The sequence below is a fragment of the Molossus molossus genome, unplaced genomic scaffold (assembly GCF_014108415.1).
Source record: "Molossus molossus isolate mMolMol1 unplaced genomic scaffold, mMolMol1.p scaffold_m16_p_14, whole genome shotgun sequence".
Taxonomy (NCBI): Eukaryota; Metazoa; Chordata; class Mammalia; order Chiroptera; family Molossidae; genus Molossus; species Molossus molossus.
The window spans coordinates 31,192,885-31,209,777 of record NW_023425349.1 but is presented as its reverse complement, the minus strand read 5'-3'; the positions used below and the strand labels follow the sequence as shown (position 1 = coordinate 31,209,777).

The following is a 16,893-nucleotide window of genomic DNA, read 5'->3' as shown; positions in this document are numbered from 1 at the left end:
CCAAGTTAGGGAAGTTTTCTGCCATTATTGTTTCAAACGAGTTTTCTATTTCTTGTTCTCCCTCTGCTCCTTCTGGCACCCCCAAGATGCGAATGTTGGCACGCTTGAAGTTGTCCCAGAGGCTCCCTACACTATCCTCATTTTTTTGGATTCTTCTTTCTTTTTGCTGTTCTGATTGGGCGTTTTTTGCTTCCTTATATTCCAAATCAATGGTTTGCTTCTTGGATTTACGTACTCTACTATTGAATCTGTGTAAATTATTCTTTATTTCAGTTAATGCCTCCTTCATTTCTTTTTTTTTTTTTATCCTCACCCGAGGACATTTTTTCATTTTTTGTTCAGGTAGAGTGGGAGGGAGAGAGAGGAACAGAGAGAGAGAGAGAAACATCTATGTGAAAGGAACACATCGAGTGGCTGCCACCCGCACAACCGACCAGGAACGGGGACAAACTGCAACCGAGGTACGCGCCCTTAGCGGGAACCGAACCCGGGTCTCTCAGGACCGCAGACCGACGCTCTAACCGCTGAGCCAAACCGGCCGGGGCCCTCCTTCATTTCTGACTGTGCATCCACCATTTCTGAATGGTCCTTTTTTATGCTCTTGAGGCCCTCACTAAGTTCACTAAGGTTCTCACTAAGTACATTGAGCATCCTTATAAGCAGTATTTTGAACTCAGCATCTGTTAGGTGCTTATCTCCATTTTGTTTAGTTCTTTTCCTGGGGTTTGTTCTGTTCTTTCATTTGGGACCTGTTTCTTTGTCTCCTCATTTTGGCTGCCTCCCTGTGTTTGTTTCAGTGTATTACTTAATGAGAGGTATGGGGCTAGCTGAGACCAGATGCTCCTTGTTTGAAAGAATTTAGGAAAACCTGAAGCAGGATCCAAGACAGGCCAATCCTATAGTAAAGCAACTGGCAATAGCTTGGGTGGGCCTGAAAATTGGGTGGGGCGGGGCCTCAGGGAATCACCAGAGCAGGGCTACCAGTGTGAGCCAGCTTGCTGGAGTCCCAGATATGGCTGGTGTCTGCCACCCCATGGAAGGGCTCACCAAAGGAACAAAGGCCTCTGACAGCATGTTTGTCCCAGAGAAAGCCCCCTCTCCAGCCCTCGCTCTAGTGCCAAACAGCTCAGTTCTTCCCTGGATGTCTCTGGTGCCCCTCGAGCTGCCTCCCCTCCAAGCTTAGAGAGAGAGAGTCCGATAAGTCCATGTGCGGGCCCTTTAAGGAGCTGCCTGGGACTCCAGCCGCATCATCTTCCCTGAGCCTCAGTTCCCGCTGGATTTTCCAGCCAGAAGTTATGGGGATTCTCTTCCTGGCACTGGAACCCTGAGCCGGGCATCTGGTGTGGGACAGGGAACCCTCAGTCCTCAGGGAGGACCTTCCCAGCCGAGGTATCCACCTGATTTTTATCCGCCACACGTGGGTGTGGGACCAGCCTGTTGCACCTCCGCCCCCTCCTACCAGTCTCGATGTGGCTGCTGCTTTAATTTAGTAGTTGTAGGACTTACATTCAGCTTGATTTCAGGCAGTTTTGAAGACGGTTGTTCTGTAGTTTAGTTGTAACTTTGATGTGGTTGTGGGAGGACGCGATACCGCGTTTACCTACCCGCCATCCTGACCGGAAGTCATTCAGCAAACTTATTTCTTGCCAGCCCCTTTGCTAAGAATTAGAGACATAGTGGGAAATTAAACAGGAATCCTTTCCTTCAAGGAATTCAATGTAATTGAGGATGGCACACACGTAAATCTGAATTTAGAATATAATACAGTGTGATAATTATATTATCAATATTTCCAAATGTTCTGAGAGTAGAGGTAGTGCTTCATTCTGCTGCCATAGAAGCAAAAAGATAAGAATATTATATTGTGTATCCTATGTCTATAAGTCTCTTTTCATAACTGCCTTGGAATGACTTTGCTTTGGTCAACAAGTCGAGTTAGAAAAATGATGACCCCCTATATGTATATAATAGTATTATGTACTTTTCTACCTTATAATAGTGTTTAGCTCTTTCCCTTTTATTAATTTCACAGAAATAATAATAATAATGATGGCCAATATTTTTTTGAGCACCTGCTTATCAAATGTCAGACACTATTCTAAGTACTTTACATGTAATGATTCATTTGGTCTTTCAACATCCTTTAAGGAGGGTACTATTGATATCTTTGCTTTATAGATGAAGAAACCGAAGCATGGGCATTGAACCTGTGTGCTAAGTCACATACTAGTAAGTGGCAAAGCTGGGTGGTTTCAATCATATGCTTAACTACCTTGTTCTCCTCCCTCTCAGTCCTACTTCTTTCATATTTAATGAAATAAGGTAGCAAAGAGTATCCTTTTTCATCTTCTCTTTCTCCTTTCTTCCCTTTTCCCCTCTCCTTCATGCTCTGCCTTTTTGTTGACCTCCTATTCTGTCCCAAACTATGCAGGGTCCTAGGAACACATATACAAATATTTAAAAAAACAATATACAGAGAAAATTAAGGGAACATAGATGAGGGACATTGAACCAAGATGGAGAATAGGGCTCAAAGAAGTCTTTCTGGAACAAATGATCTTGAGCATAGTTTTGAAGGGTGAATAGGAATTAACTACTGAGATATAGCAAGACTAAGAGGAAACAAACATAGGCTCTGGAATCAGATCTAAGTTCATTCAAATCAGGTTCTGGGTGAACTTGGGCAAGTTACTTAAACTCTTCCAGCCTCATTTCCCTCATATAGAATGGAATTTTAACACCTACCTTTCATGACTATTATGCATATTAAGAGTGATGACTAGCCCTGGCCAGTTTGGTTCAGCGGTTAGAGCATCGGCCTGCGGTCCTGAGAGACCCGGGTTCGGTTCCCGCTAAGGACGCGTACCTCAGTTGCAGTTCATCCCCAGCCCTGGTTGGTCATGTGGGTGGCAGCCACTCGATGTGTCCCTTTCACATGGATGTTTCTCTCTCTCTCTCTTCTTCTCTTTCCCTTCTACTCTATCTGAACAAAAAATGGAAAAATGTCCTCGGGTGAGGATAACAAAAAAAAAGAGTGATGACTACGGAAAGCATCCAGCACACAGCAGACCCTAATGCATTGGTTGCTATTACGATTGTTCATATCTCAGTAAGTGAAATATAGCTTTGCGCAGTGGCAGTATCGTAGCCAATGAGGTTTATCCAAGGCGCGATTATTGCTAAAAAACATAATAATAATAATAATAAGTGAGAGACTTCCGGTCAAGATGGCGGGTAGGTAAACGCGGTATCGTGTCCTCCCACAACCACATCAAAGTTACAACTAAACTACAGAACAACCATCATTCAAAACCGCCTGAAATCAAGCTGAATGGAAGTCCTACAACTACGGGATTAAAGCAGCAGCCACATCCAGACTGCTGTCTTCAGTGTGGTTTTATCATCACGAGTCTTCTGGCAAGATGGTGACAATAATCACCCAAGGTGGGACATCCAGACTGAATGGAAAGAGAGAGACTCCCTCATCCTTTTCTAAAGGGAGAACATTTTTATGGAAGCCTCCTCTGAGACTCTGCAAACCCACTTCTTCAACTGTGCTTACCCTGGAGATGGCGCTCCTTCCTGAGCCTTGAGGGTCAGTTGCCCCTGAGACCCCCTAAATAAATAGGGCTTGGGAAGATATTTAAATGAAAGAAGCAAGTTATTCTAAAGGAAAATAAGAGGACTAAGTACTGGGGATTTAATCAACAGTAAGTATTCACAGTTAAAAATCTCTAGGTTTAACTTTTGTCAACATTTTGGTAAATGTCATTTTTCATGCATGTAATAATGTTTATTCTGTCATAATGTGTGTTTTCCCTTCAACAATAATACATCATGAATATCCTTTTATGTCATAAAGAATTTTCTATAACATTAAAAAAAAAATAATAAGTGAAATAGGACCACTAAGTAATAAAGCTAGGCAAAGCATTAGAGTTATTTTACCAATAAGGAAATGGAGATCCGGAGAGAGGCCATTGTCACACGTTTAGTGCCAGTTGGAACTGGGATCCAGATCCTCTGAGAACTCTACCATTTTCCCTTCACCTGTCTGGTGTTCCAAACTCTTTTGTCTATCTACAAGTCAATCTACCTCATTCTCTAGCTTAAGGGAGCATTTCCCAAACTTTCCAATTATTTACATTCCATGTTTGTGATTTTTGTCATATTCTTGCAATAACATCTTCTGTATTTACTTAACATTTTTCTTCAAATAAATTTATTTCCACTAAAAGTATCTTAAATGGAAATTTTATATCACCATCATAAATGGGAAACCAACGATATCATCTGTGAAATCATAGGTTTGTGGTATGACAATTTCTTTTAAAGTACATTAAAATACTGAACTATTAAAATACATACAAGATCTTTCATCTACAATTATCTTTACTTCCCCGAGTAGAATGCATTCCACATCTTGGGAAATGCAAACCTATGTAATTAATCAGTGAATTCTTTTCATTGAACAGAACTGCTAGATTATGTCCCAATCTATCCTAAAACCAAACTGCTCTTTGCAGTGGGTGATTTATAATTCAGAAGGGACAGAGCAAAAGACCCAACTTACTTCCTGGCCTGTCGTGGACCCACTGTTATTCATATCAGCTACTCTCAGTGGCATCTCTAGTTGAAGACGGCCCCTCCTATTTTTCCTATTTCTTCACCCATTGGACTTTTAGCTACTCCGGCATAGAAAATGCACTAAAACCTAATGATGCTTTAGTCCCGTTTGTTTGGAAACTTCAACTCCCCGCTTCCAGCAGATACTATCTCTGGCTTTGGTGTTTAGAGTTAGAATAACCTAGATCAGTCCCTGCCTGAAAGGGACCACTGGTGAGGAATTGCAACCTTCCACATGGTTCAGGCCTCGTGCCTGCCAGAGCCACTGGCACAAGGTATACATTCAGAAGTCATCGCCTGAACCTGCCAAGGTAGAGGTGACTATGGCCACATCTGCTGCCACTAGGTGGACGTCAATGGCAACTGCACCATTCTCACCTATCAACTAGGTCTTGAACTTTGGCTCTAGCACTTTCCCATTGAGGCAGCCTGCTAGCTCCCTAATTCTCTGACACTCTGTGTTCCCCCTCCCTCCAAGTCCTCCTCTGGGTGAGGTAGCACAGGATGTTGCATACCAAACACTTAGCCTATTGATATTCTGTCACAATCTGTTCAACAAATGCTAGGCTTTTTTAGTGTGTGTGTGTGTGTGTGTGTGTGTGTGTGTGTGTGTGTGTGTTTGTGACACTTTGGTTATATTTTTAGCCAGGCTGGGGAGGGAAGGGAATTAGTTATTTGAGCAGGCAGAAAATGTATTGCCAGGTTTTTTTTGCCTAGCATACTCCTAAGCAGCTGTGAGCACCTTTAACAGATGGAGCTCAGGATATGCTCAGATCTGATTTTATCAGCATATATCCTGGGCAAGTTCTATGTGAGGATGAAGACTTCCTTTGTGCTTCTTTATGCTCTGTATTGTCATGGTTTATTGTTAGTACTCTCATTTCATTTCAAGGAAGCCAGCCTGGCTCAGCCATGATAGACACCTGTGTAGGGGTCACATAAGCAAAGACTGATGTTCCACTGGAAGAAAAAAGGTGGCAGGCCTGGTCCAGCACTTTATGATGAGCCCACTCCCCATCAGCAAGAGCACCTTATTCTAACATTTAAGTGTCAGAATATTCTTGGTAATCAAGAGAGAAATTAAAACAAACCCAGACAGACTAGCCATCTTCAACAACTGCCAACACCACCAGAATTACCCAGAATTCTTCTATCTGAAGGGCCTTGGACTTCTTGATGAAAACAAAAATAGGATGTTACATGTTGTTATTGATATAGCCTTTCATTAAAATTGGACACTGCACTTCACTTCTCAGGAAACATTAACTAATAAGTGCAACTATAACCCTGAAGAGTGTGTGGTGCAGTGGATAGAGCCTGAACTCTTGAATCAGAAGACAGGTAGGGTGGCTATTAGCTTCTGTTTTTACCCAGTTCAGATGGGCGTACAATACTTTGTTCTCAATCAGGAAGGCTGGGGAGAATCTTGTCAGACTAAACTTAAGTAACTTGGTCCATCCAACCAAGGCAAGACTTTCCTTTCTAGAAAATTATACACCTACCCTGACCTATGGAAAACTCCATTCCCATATTCCACTACCAAATATGGCACCCAGCAGGATTTAGTCATCTCTGAGGAGGGACAAAAAGAGTGAACCTTCACTAATCCAGTCAACATAATTCCCCTTTAGTGGGGAATTAAATTAAGATCTCAATAATACATGATGACAGTTCTGCTTTCTAGACTTATAGAGAAATTAGCCTCTAGCGCTAAATCCTAGTTATCTCTGACCGAGGAAATGAGCAGTTGATCATGTAACAGAGTTGTCATGTTGTAGGGAGCAGGAGTGGAAAGAATAGATTGATGACTAGGTGATGGATAAGTGAGTAATAGGCTGGAGACTTCTTGGTAAGTCAGACGGATGCTGGGCCGGGAAAAAGAGCTATTTATTTTGGAAATTACTTGCAAGCTGATAATTGTACTTTATGGAGTTACATGAGCCTGGGACACAGTAAACAGTAAGTTTCATAGAATTTCATAGCTTTAATGCCATCTAGTCGAATTTCCCAAGAGATGCCTGAAAGCCCCCTAAAGACTAAATTTGCTAGAAAATGTTTCTGATTTTAAGCATTTTGCTAAAGAAAAGCCAGCAGAGATTTTAAAAGTAACCCTCATATGTTATAGGTCTGTTTACTACTTCATGACCCTGGGAAAGTTGCTTCATTTTTATGGGACTTTGCTCAAAACGTGACCTTGGGCAAGTCACTTCACCTCTCCAGATATTTGTTTCCTCATCTATAAATAACAACCCCAGCTCTCTCTTGTCTGCCCCACAGGGTGGATAACAAGCTAAAGAAGATAGAAATGGAAGTGTCTTGGTAACCATAGGCATGGAATACTTTTTAAAACATAAAAAATGTTGCTATTAGCTCCTACATTCCCTTGCCAACCATACCAGAGTAAGCAATGTTTCATCCCTCTCCATTCTACTAAGAGGTTTCTCCTTCTTGCTCATAATTCCCTCCATAGAGCTGCCCACAGATGGGTCCCTACAGGAGCATTCTCCAAGGGGGTCAGTTCCGTGTTATCCCACACACACACACACACACACACACACACATAACAAGGAATAGGTTTGTGCTGGTCATAGCGTCTGCTGGGGGAGCAGCCAGTGTACAGTGAGGCTTTCAGTGGGAACAGCTGCAGGCCTCTTGCTTTCCCCACATCCTCAAACACCAGGCAGGGCCACTTATCCATAGGCCTCTGTCAGCATGGGTGGACCCAAGGAGCATGGCAGCAGCAAACCACACAGAGGATCCTCATAGTCTTCATTTTGGTCACAGTAAAACCTCATAATGACAAAGACCGTTGTTCATGCTAACAGGCCTTTAGCAAGTGTTTGTTATGAGTCAGGCCCTGTGCTTGCAACTGGGGGTAAGAGATGAGTCAGATGTGCTGCCTGCCCTTGAGACCTCACAGTTTAGTGGGAGAAACAGACTCATGAGTGCCATACACAGGATGTGTTATGACCAAAGCCTGTACAGTGTTTGGGCACAGCTAATGGATCACTTAAGTCTGTCTGGGGCTCAGGGTAGGCTTCTGAGAGGAGAGGAGATGGAACCTTAACAGGGGTGTAGAAATTCCTCAGGGGAAATAAAGTATATAGTGGGACATTTCAGACAGGGGGAGCTGCAAATACAAAAGCACAGAGAGATGTGAGTGGGCACCTCGGTTCTGAGTAACAGGGAGGCTGGAGTGTATGCTACACATCAGGGAGTGGAAAGACCTGAAACCAGAGAGGTAGTTGGGGACCCAAGGAGCAGGCCTTTATATGTCATGGGGAGCCACTGAAGGGTTACAGGGAGGAAAATGTCATGGTCACGTAAGGTTCTTAGAGCATTTAGGTGGCAGTGTAGGGCCTGTGTGGGAAAGGAGGGAAGATAAATTAACTGAAGGTATTGAAGTAAGGGACAGATTCAAGAGATTTAGAAGGTAGAACTGATAGATCTTATTATGAGAAATTCTAAGAGCTTCTGGCACAGGAAATTAAAAGAGAAAGAGGCAGACTGAAAATTTAGTGAGGGCTAAATTTTACATCAAGCATCAAGCAAATCAGACCTTGACTTCAACTTTTTGACTGCCTGGCCAAGATAGCCTATGTAATGTTTGTGGACTGGAGGTCAAAAGCTTTTATTACTAATTATTTTTACAGCTGCGGAGATGAATTCAGCAAATATGGCTGACTGGGCCAGTGTTCTCCTTTCCTTCTTCCCTCCTGCCCCACAGGTCTTAGCCCCAAAGCTAGTTGCTTTGTCAAGGAGGATGCCTTCCCCAGATAGTGGGTAAGGATTGACAACTAGCTGTGCTAGGATCTCCATACTAAGTTCTCTCTAGATCTATGCATTGTCACTAAGAACTGCATAATTCAGAATGCTCTGTTACCTATGCATATAAACAGGCCCACTGTGGGGCGAATTCTCCAAAGAGCTGGTATTCGATCTGGGTCTTGAAGGAAATCAAAGAAAAAATAAGGACACTAAAATGATATCCTGCCCGGTTTATTCCTTTTCTAGAGTACATCCAGAATGCTCTAGAACAACTGTCCAACAGAACTTTTTTCCATTATGGAAACGTTCTTCTGTTCTATCCAATATGGTAGCCACTAGTTGCATGTGGCTTACTGAACACTTGAAATGTGGCTACGTGACTGAGGCACTGATTTTTTTACTTATTTTTTGTTAAATTTAATTAGCCACCTGTAGCTAGTGGCTACCATAGTGGACAGCACAGCCCTGGAGCCCACTTAGCATGCCGATTCTGTTCTGCATGCTCACTCTGTGCTTCATTCTCCTTGTGACCCTTGCCTGTCTGTGTCCTCTTCTGCCTACTTCTTCCGTTTGATGTGCTAATTGGCTAGCTTCCAACATTGCTTCTGTTCCCTGGTTATTGATTTCCTCTCTCTCTCATCACAGCAGAACCCCAGACTATCTTCCAAATGACTCATACCTTAATACCTCCCCAACCTGTGCTGATGTGTGGGCCTGGATAAAGTAGCTTCACAGCATCCTGTCCTGCCACATTTGGCTCTTCATTAGGTGTTATTCACTCCTTCCTTTCCTTTCTTTGGTTTTTTTCCAGGCCACTTTAGCCAGCCAGTTAGTAACCTAGAATAGTCATTGTTTTCCCTCCCTGACAACTTGAGTTAGAGGAAGGAATAGCTGAGGTGCAGGTGTGTGTATTGGGGTGGGGAGGGAGGATTATAATTGATTGAATTAATACTTTGATTTGAGGTCTCTGGTAGTAAGTAAAGGGCTCCATCCTGAGGTCTTTTCTGCCAGGTGTTTTAAACCGTGATTTATATAAAGACAGCAATATTGATAGATTGATACATTTGTGGACGGAAAGGATTGATTAGGGATACAAAAAGGCTCTTGACAGGTCAAAGCACTGGGCCAAACCTAACATGATGAAATGTAATGATGACAAATCTCAGACCCTGTATTTAGGTGAAAATGTCTAATTGCCTAAGTACTAATATATGGTTTAGAAGACTTGGTTGTTTAGCTGATTATGAATCAGTGATGGATAACAAGGTTATATACTCTTGGAAAGCACTACTAGAAGAATCATATCCAAAAGAGACCTGCTCATTTGCACATAGATCAGACCATACCTAGATTACTGTTTCAGGTTCTGAGCACCTCAGTTTAAAAGGGAGGGAGACACTGACAAATTGAGTGACCATGGTGGTAAAGGGACTGGTAACCTGTCTTAAAAGGACCTGGGACAACTGAGCATTAGAAGAACAGACCGTGGGGACAGGGTCCTATCCTTATTCTCTGAAGGGCAGTCACAGAGCAGAGAGCAGACATCTCCAGAGGGCAGAGCAAAAACAAAAGAGTGAAAATGTGAGCGGATTTCAGCTCAATATGAGGAAAATGTTTTCAATTGTCAGAACTGTGAATTTTGGCAGTTTAAGCTGCAGAGGCAGAGTTTAGTAGAGACCCTGGAGGAACGATGTTAAACATGCCCCAAAGCCAGTCTGCTCAAATATTGATTGTCTCCACAGTGATGGATAGTTCATTCAAAATGTGTAAGCTTTATACTTGCTCACCCCAGTTAGCTTACAGGTTCTATATTAAGTGTCAGACTCTTCTCATTCTAGCTCAGCATTCTAATTAAATAACCTTGGCTCTTTGCATGTGGGAAACAGGTTTCAAGCACAGAACCTCTAGCACCAAGCAGAATGGCAACATAATTTTAGCTCCTAAGCAAAATGGGTTTCATAACAGCGCCAGTACAGCATGCACATTAACATTTGAATATGCTGGATAATAAATGTGCTAATTTCTCTGAGAATACTTGAAGAATAAAATAAGCTGGGATCATTAGAGGAGAAAGGGGCTAGCAATTTATGGCACCACTGCTGCTTGATGTTCAAAAGTACATGACGTTTCTCATCACAGGTAAAAGATAATTACAGTGATTATAAAATGTAATGAGAGTGGCAGGGAGTGATCAGAATTTTATTGGAAATAAGTTTGTGGTACAGTTTTTTTTTTTAAACCACATTCAGATGTATCACTAATAAATTAAAATTTGATCACATTTGGTTGTTTGGTTCCTTTGAACAGTTTAAATGTAAAGCCATTACTATATTTCTGATCTCAACTTTGCAGAAAATGCTGACTGTTTTCCCAAGAGATAGATACTGAGATGGGGAGGCCTCACATTGGACATGGGGAGGTGATAACCACGTTGTGCTGGAGTAGAAGCTGTTCTGGGGAGCTGGTGCCCACACCTTGGGTGACCTAGACCAGCAGTTCTCGTAGTCTGGTTTGCAGACCTCTCAGAGATTCTGATACTCTTTCAGGGGGTCCATAAGATCAAAATTATTTTCATAAGGTATCATTTGACTTTTTAACAGTATTGAAAGGCTACATATTATATGATTCAATGTATATGAACTGTCCAGATTAGGCAAATCTATAGAGACAGAAAGCAGATACACAGTTGTCAGGGACAAGGGGAGGCAGAAGGGGGAGTGACCATGCTCTGGAACTAGTGGTGTGGGTTGCACAACATTGTGAATGTACTAAATGCCACTGAACTGTATACCTTAAAATGGTTAAAATGGTGAAGTTTACCACAATAAAAAGACCCCAAAACATTAAAAAGTAAACACTGCACAGTGTACTGTATGAGAGGTTCTTCCCATCCAGACTTGAAGTTGCTTGAGATTTTCCTGGAAGTTCTCTATGCCAGGTCTTTCAGTAGCTATACTTTTTTTTTTTAACACCCTAACCGGAGTATATTTTTCCTATTGATTTTTTTTTTTTAGGTAGGGTAGGAGAAAGGGAGGGAGAGAGAGACACATCGATTGGTTGCCTCTTGCACGACCCTGACTGAGGACAGGGATCGAACCTGCAACCAAGGTTGCACACCCTTGACCAGGAATCGAACCCAAGACTCTTCGGTCCGTGGGCCGACACTCTAACCGCTGAGTCATACCGGCCAGGGCAATAGCTATAATTCTTAAAGTAATGAACATTTTTCTTCTTCCCTAACATGCTAGACCCTTTAAAGCTACTTCTTCGGACTTTGCCTAGTGCTAGTTTCTCTACTTGAAATATCCTTTCTGTCAACCTAGAAAGCTGTGTTTGTCCTTTGAAGCCCATTTAAAATGACACATCCTTGCCCTGGCTGGTTTTGCTCAGTGGTTAGAGTGTTGGCCCGCAGAACAAAGGGTGGCGAGTTCAATTCTGGTCAAGGGCATGTACCCAGCTTTCGGGTTTGATCCTCAGTCCTGGTCAGGGTTGTGCAAAAGGCAACCAATTGATGTGTGTGTGTCTCTCTCTCCTTCCTTCCCTCACTTCCTCCCTTCCATTCTCTCTAAAAATCAATGGAAAAATATCCTTAGGTGAGGATTAATAAATAAATAAATAAAATGACACTTCCTTGGTGAAATCTTCCTGAGCCTCCTCTTCCAACCCCATCCCGTGAAGAACTGTCCTTTCCCCCAATCTGGATTCTTACAGTACTTTGGTCATATTCCTTATATCGTATTCCTGATAAAAGATCTTATCACACTGTAACCATAGTTAAATATCACTTTTTGTCTGTCTCTCCTAAAAGGTGACTCTTAAGAACAGGAGTATTTTAGCCCTGGCCAGTCTGGCTCAGCAGTTAGAGCATCGGTCTGTGGACCAAAGGGTCTCAGGTTCAATTCTGGCCAAGGGCACATACCTCGGTTGTGGTTCGTCCCCTGCCCTGGTTGGGGTTGTGTGGGTGGCAGCCAATCAATGTGTCTCTCTCACATTAAGGTTTCTCTCTCTCTTTCTCCCTTCCACTCTGTCTGAAGATAAATGTAAAAATATCCTCGGGTGAGGATTAAAAACAATAATAATAAAAATTAAAAAGCCCTGGCCGGTTTGGCTCAGCAGTTAGAGCATCGACCCATGAACCATAGAGTCCCAGGTTCAGTTCCCGCTAAGGGCACGTACCTCGGTGGCCCGGGTTGGGGTCGTGTAAGTGGCAGCCACTCGATGTGTCTCTCTCACATGCATGTTTCTCCCTTTCTCTTCCTCCCACTCTCCCTCCTGCTCTCCCTCCCGCTCTATCTGAAGATAAATGCAAAAATGTCCTTGGATGAAGATAAAAAAAAAATTAAATAAAATAAAATTTAAAAAAAGAACAGGAGTATTTTGCCCCGGCCAGTGTGGCTCAGTTGGTTGGTTGTCATCCCGTGCACCAAAAGGTTGATAGTTTGATTCCTGGTCATGGCACATGCCTAGGTTGTGGGCTCGATCCCCAGTGGGGCATGCAGGAGGAAGCTGACCTATGTTTAGATCTCACTTCAATGTTTCTCTCTCTCTCCCTCTCTAAAAATTAATTTTTAAAAAAAATCTTAAAAAAAGAACAATAGTATTTTCTTATTATCCCTAAAGTCCAGTACACATAACACACACACAAATACAGCTATCCAAGTGTTGTGCTAATTAATAACTTTGTATTAAGTACTTTTTAAAAAGCTTTACAAACATTAACTTATTCAGTCCTTATAACTTTATATATATTTTACAGATGCTTATACTTAGGAAACAAAAACTTTAGGACATGAAAAGATGTTAAAACAGCAAGACCATATGATAACATCTGGTATCAAACATGGCACACAGTTAGTACTCAGTAATACCTGTTTCTTCTGACAAAAGAAAAAATAACTAATAATCTTAAGTAAATGAGATACATTCTTATGACTTGTTAAATGTTTTCATCTCTTTTTTAGACCACATAGTGTCATAGCTGGGAGGGACCTTGGTTATCTCCTCATGTAAGCTTGAGATAGGGCAGGGGAGCTCCAAGGTGGTTCTGTGGAAAAAATAAGGATGTGGAGCTTCAGGAGAGAGATCAAGAGTAGGGAAAGAAGTCTCCCAGATGCAGAAGAGTAAATAAGTTAATCAAGAGAGAAAGGGTAGCCCTGGTCAGTTTGGCTCAGCAGTTAGAGCGTCGGCCTGCGGTCCAAAGAGACCTGGGCTCGGTTCCCACTAAGGGCACGTACCTCGGTTGCAGTTTGTCCTCGGCCCTGGTTGGGTTGTGTGGGTGGCAGCCACTCGATGTGTCCCTTTCATGTCGCTGTTTCTCTCTCTCTCTCTCTCTCTCTCTCTCTCTCTCCCTCTCCCTCTCCCTCCCACTCTATCTGAACAAAAAATGGAAAATTGTCCTTGAGTGAGGATAAAAAAAAAAGAGAAAGGGTAGCTCAAGATGATTATTCAACCAGCACTTAGGAAACGCCCTCCCCAGAAGAAAGGCCAGAGGAAGGCATGACAACTGGGTGATGGGAGAGTCACAGTGCACAGTGCAGATGCCCCAGAGCCTGCATTCTCAACAGGAGTACACCAAGCTTCAGGTCAAAGGGCGCTGAGGCTTCCCACAGAAAACTGCTATGTTCTCTTGTCCCATCCCACCCAGAGAGATGGCCCCAGAGGCAACTACTGCCAACTCTTTTAGCTATTTCTTCTGATGTTTACTTGCATATTTATAAACACATGCTTCTGCTGCCACTTTAGACATTATCTATTGACCTCCTACTATTAGAAGATTAGGATCTAGCTCTCTGCTACCATTCCTAAAGCCTAGTGGGCACTAGTACACCGGAAACCAAGTGACCCATCTAAAAGGAGGGCAGCTGCTACTCAGCAGGCAATTACCAGAAAACACAGCTCCTGGTTGGCAGAATGTGTCAAAGTACATTCACCTGTAAGTAACTAAAACACAACTGAAAAACTGACTTATGACAGTGAAGCTCACACTAAAAGTCCAGGGCAATTCAAGCTTCAAGGTTAATTTGATTCAGCAGAACACCAATGTCATCAAAGCTGACGTCGATGTGAGGTGGCTGCCAACAAGGGCCAGGGCTCCTCACCCACATCCGGGCAGATAAAGATCACTTCTGGAAGCCTCTTTCTCAGGAGTCCCTAGCAAACCTCTGTTAACCTAGATGGGGTCATGTGCCTGTAGATAGTAGGGGGCTCCACCCAGATCACCTCTTCAGTAGGGACACACACATCCCTCAGCTACTGGGAATATTCTTGTTCTCAACCTTAGAAAACCACTTCCTCCAAGGTTTTACACACCCTCCCAGGGTAAAGCTGGAGGCCAGTGACTGGCTAACGTGAGAATAAGTTGTCCCTTATTTCAATTTGGAACAACTCTGAAGGGCCATGCCCACTCCTTTTTTAGTTTGTTAATCTTCACCCAAGGATCCTTTTCCATTGATTTTTAGATAGAGTGGAAGGGAGGGAGGGGTAGAAAGAGAAAGAGAAACATTGATGTGAGAGAGACACATTGACTGGATACCTCCCGCACAACACTGAGCAGGGCTGGAGATCGAACCTACAACCCAGGAACATACTTTTGACCAGGAATCGAACCCATGACTCTGGTCCTCAGGCTGACACCCTAACCTCTGTGCCAAACCGGTCAGGGCAATGCCCATTATTGAGGTACTGGTGGGATTAGCTGAGACCTTGGTTGCAACTACTACATTGCAACCATTGTTGTGGTCAGCTTCTCCCCACGTCCACCTGTCTTCTTCATGACCCCACAGGCGGACCTGAGAGCTTTCCTCAATAAACTTCTGCATGCAACTCTCCATCTCAGATTCTGTTTCCAGGGACCCTAATCTCTAAGACAGTGCTCATTTCTGAATCAATAAAGGTGACAAGAGGGGGACTATGCTGATGAATTAGGACTAGTTTGCATGCCCTGTCCTAGAACCAAGGGTGGGATCAGCCTCTCCCCAGGCACATAGGCTGAGCCAGGGAGGATTGAGACTGGTACAAAACTTTGAATGTTATAGAAAAGAGAAGAATCATACTGGGAAGGCAACTACATAGATTTTTTTTTTTCCAAAAAGTATAAAGGGTTTTTATTATTTGTAACATATGCACAATTATTTCAAATTAATAAATTTTTATTTAAGAAATTTCACATGTTCTGAGTTCTTCCACACTGCCTTAGTTTCTCCGAAGTTTGACTCATTAATTCCTTTTTGTGCTCAATCCAGTTGGCATTTCAGTCAGTCCACAGTTCTTTTCGTTGAGCTTCTTTGAGCTACACTTGAATATGGACATACTTCAACAATTCCCCATCTATATTGTTGGAACCCAATTTCTTCATGCAATTTACTTTAGTGCCACAGTTAGGGTCAGAGTAGGTGGATTGGCCTGGCTTATCAATTTTACACACCCTCTAAACATGAGTAAGTTAAAATCATATTCACTCCTAAACTATCACTCCCTAGACTAGTACAGATTGTCAGGATATACAAATACCTTTAAGTCCAGACATGTGTTCTCAAGGTAAAATCCTAAGAAAATAAGTCATCTTTGTTTCATTATCAACATTAAAATTAGGATACTAAATCAGTATGGCTGAGATTTCCCTTATAGTCTATGCTTTTAAAATTATTAGTTCTACAGTCCTGGAGCCAACATTTGTTTTAGGTATAATGTTCCTTCTTATATGTATCAAAACTCATACTGAACAATGAGTTCTGGGTTGCAAGAGAGGCTTTATTTTTCGCACCTGTATGCAGTCTTTTACACAGATCTTTTAAGAGAAGCCAGAAACAGTTTATGTAAAAAAATTCATGATATTTTAATGTTGGAAACTAATTGAGATATTTTTAAATGCTATAAAGAGCCAACAGATATGGTCCAATACCCACATTTCATCAGTTTGCAAACTTGGCCAGGTGTAGTTTGTAGGCCAGAGAGCAAAACTAGAACTAATAGTTACATGAAGTCAAGATTTCAGCTTAGGCCTTGGCCAGTTTGGCATTGTTTAGAACATTGGCCTGTGGACCTAAGGGTTGTGGATTCAATGCCTGGCCCCAGTTGGGGTTGTGTGGGAGGCAACCAATCTATATGTCTCTCTCACATTCATGTCTCCCTCTCTCTCTTTTCTTCTCCCTCTCTCTCTCTCTCTCTCTCTCTCTCTGTCTCTCTCTCTTTCTCTCTCATCCCCTCTCCCTCTCTTCTTCCCTCCCTTCCACTCAATCTAAAACTCAATCAAAAAAGCCCTGGCTGGTTTGGTTCAGCGGTTAGAGCATCGGCCCGCGGACCAGAGAGTCCCAGGTTCGGTTCCTGCTAAGGGCATGTACCTCGGTTGCAGTTTGTCCCGGACCCTGGTTGGGTCGTGCGGGTGGCAACCACTCGATGTGTCCCTTTCACGTCGATGTTTCTCTCTCTCTCTCTCTGTCTCCCTCCCACTCTTTCTGAACAAAATATCAAAAAATGTCCTTGAGTGAGGATAAAAAATAT

The 16,893-nt window shown here is 42.7% G+C and overlaps 1 non-coding gene and 1 pseudogene across 1 annotated transcript; one reads left to right on the top strand and one right to left on the bottom strand.

The window, feature by feature from the left end:
- Positions 1-3,122: 3,122 nt before the first annotated feature.
- Positions 3,123-3,203, top strand: LOC118630396 (annotated as a pseudogene).
- A 12,875-nt stretch (positions 3,204-16,078) lies between these two features.
- LOC118630368 lies at positions 16,079-16,202 on the bottom strand. The gene has a single exon (XR_004959606.1). It is a non-coding gene; the product is annotated as a small nucleolar RNA SNORA40 (small nucleolar RNA).
- Positions 16,203-16,893: the final 691 nt, after the last annotated feature.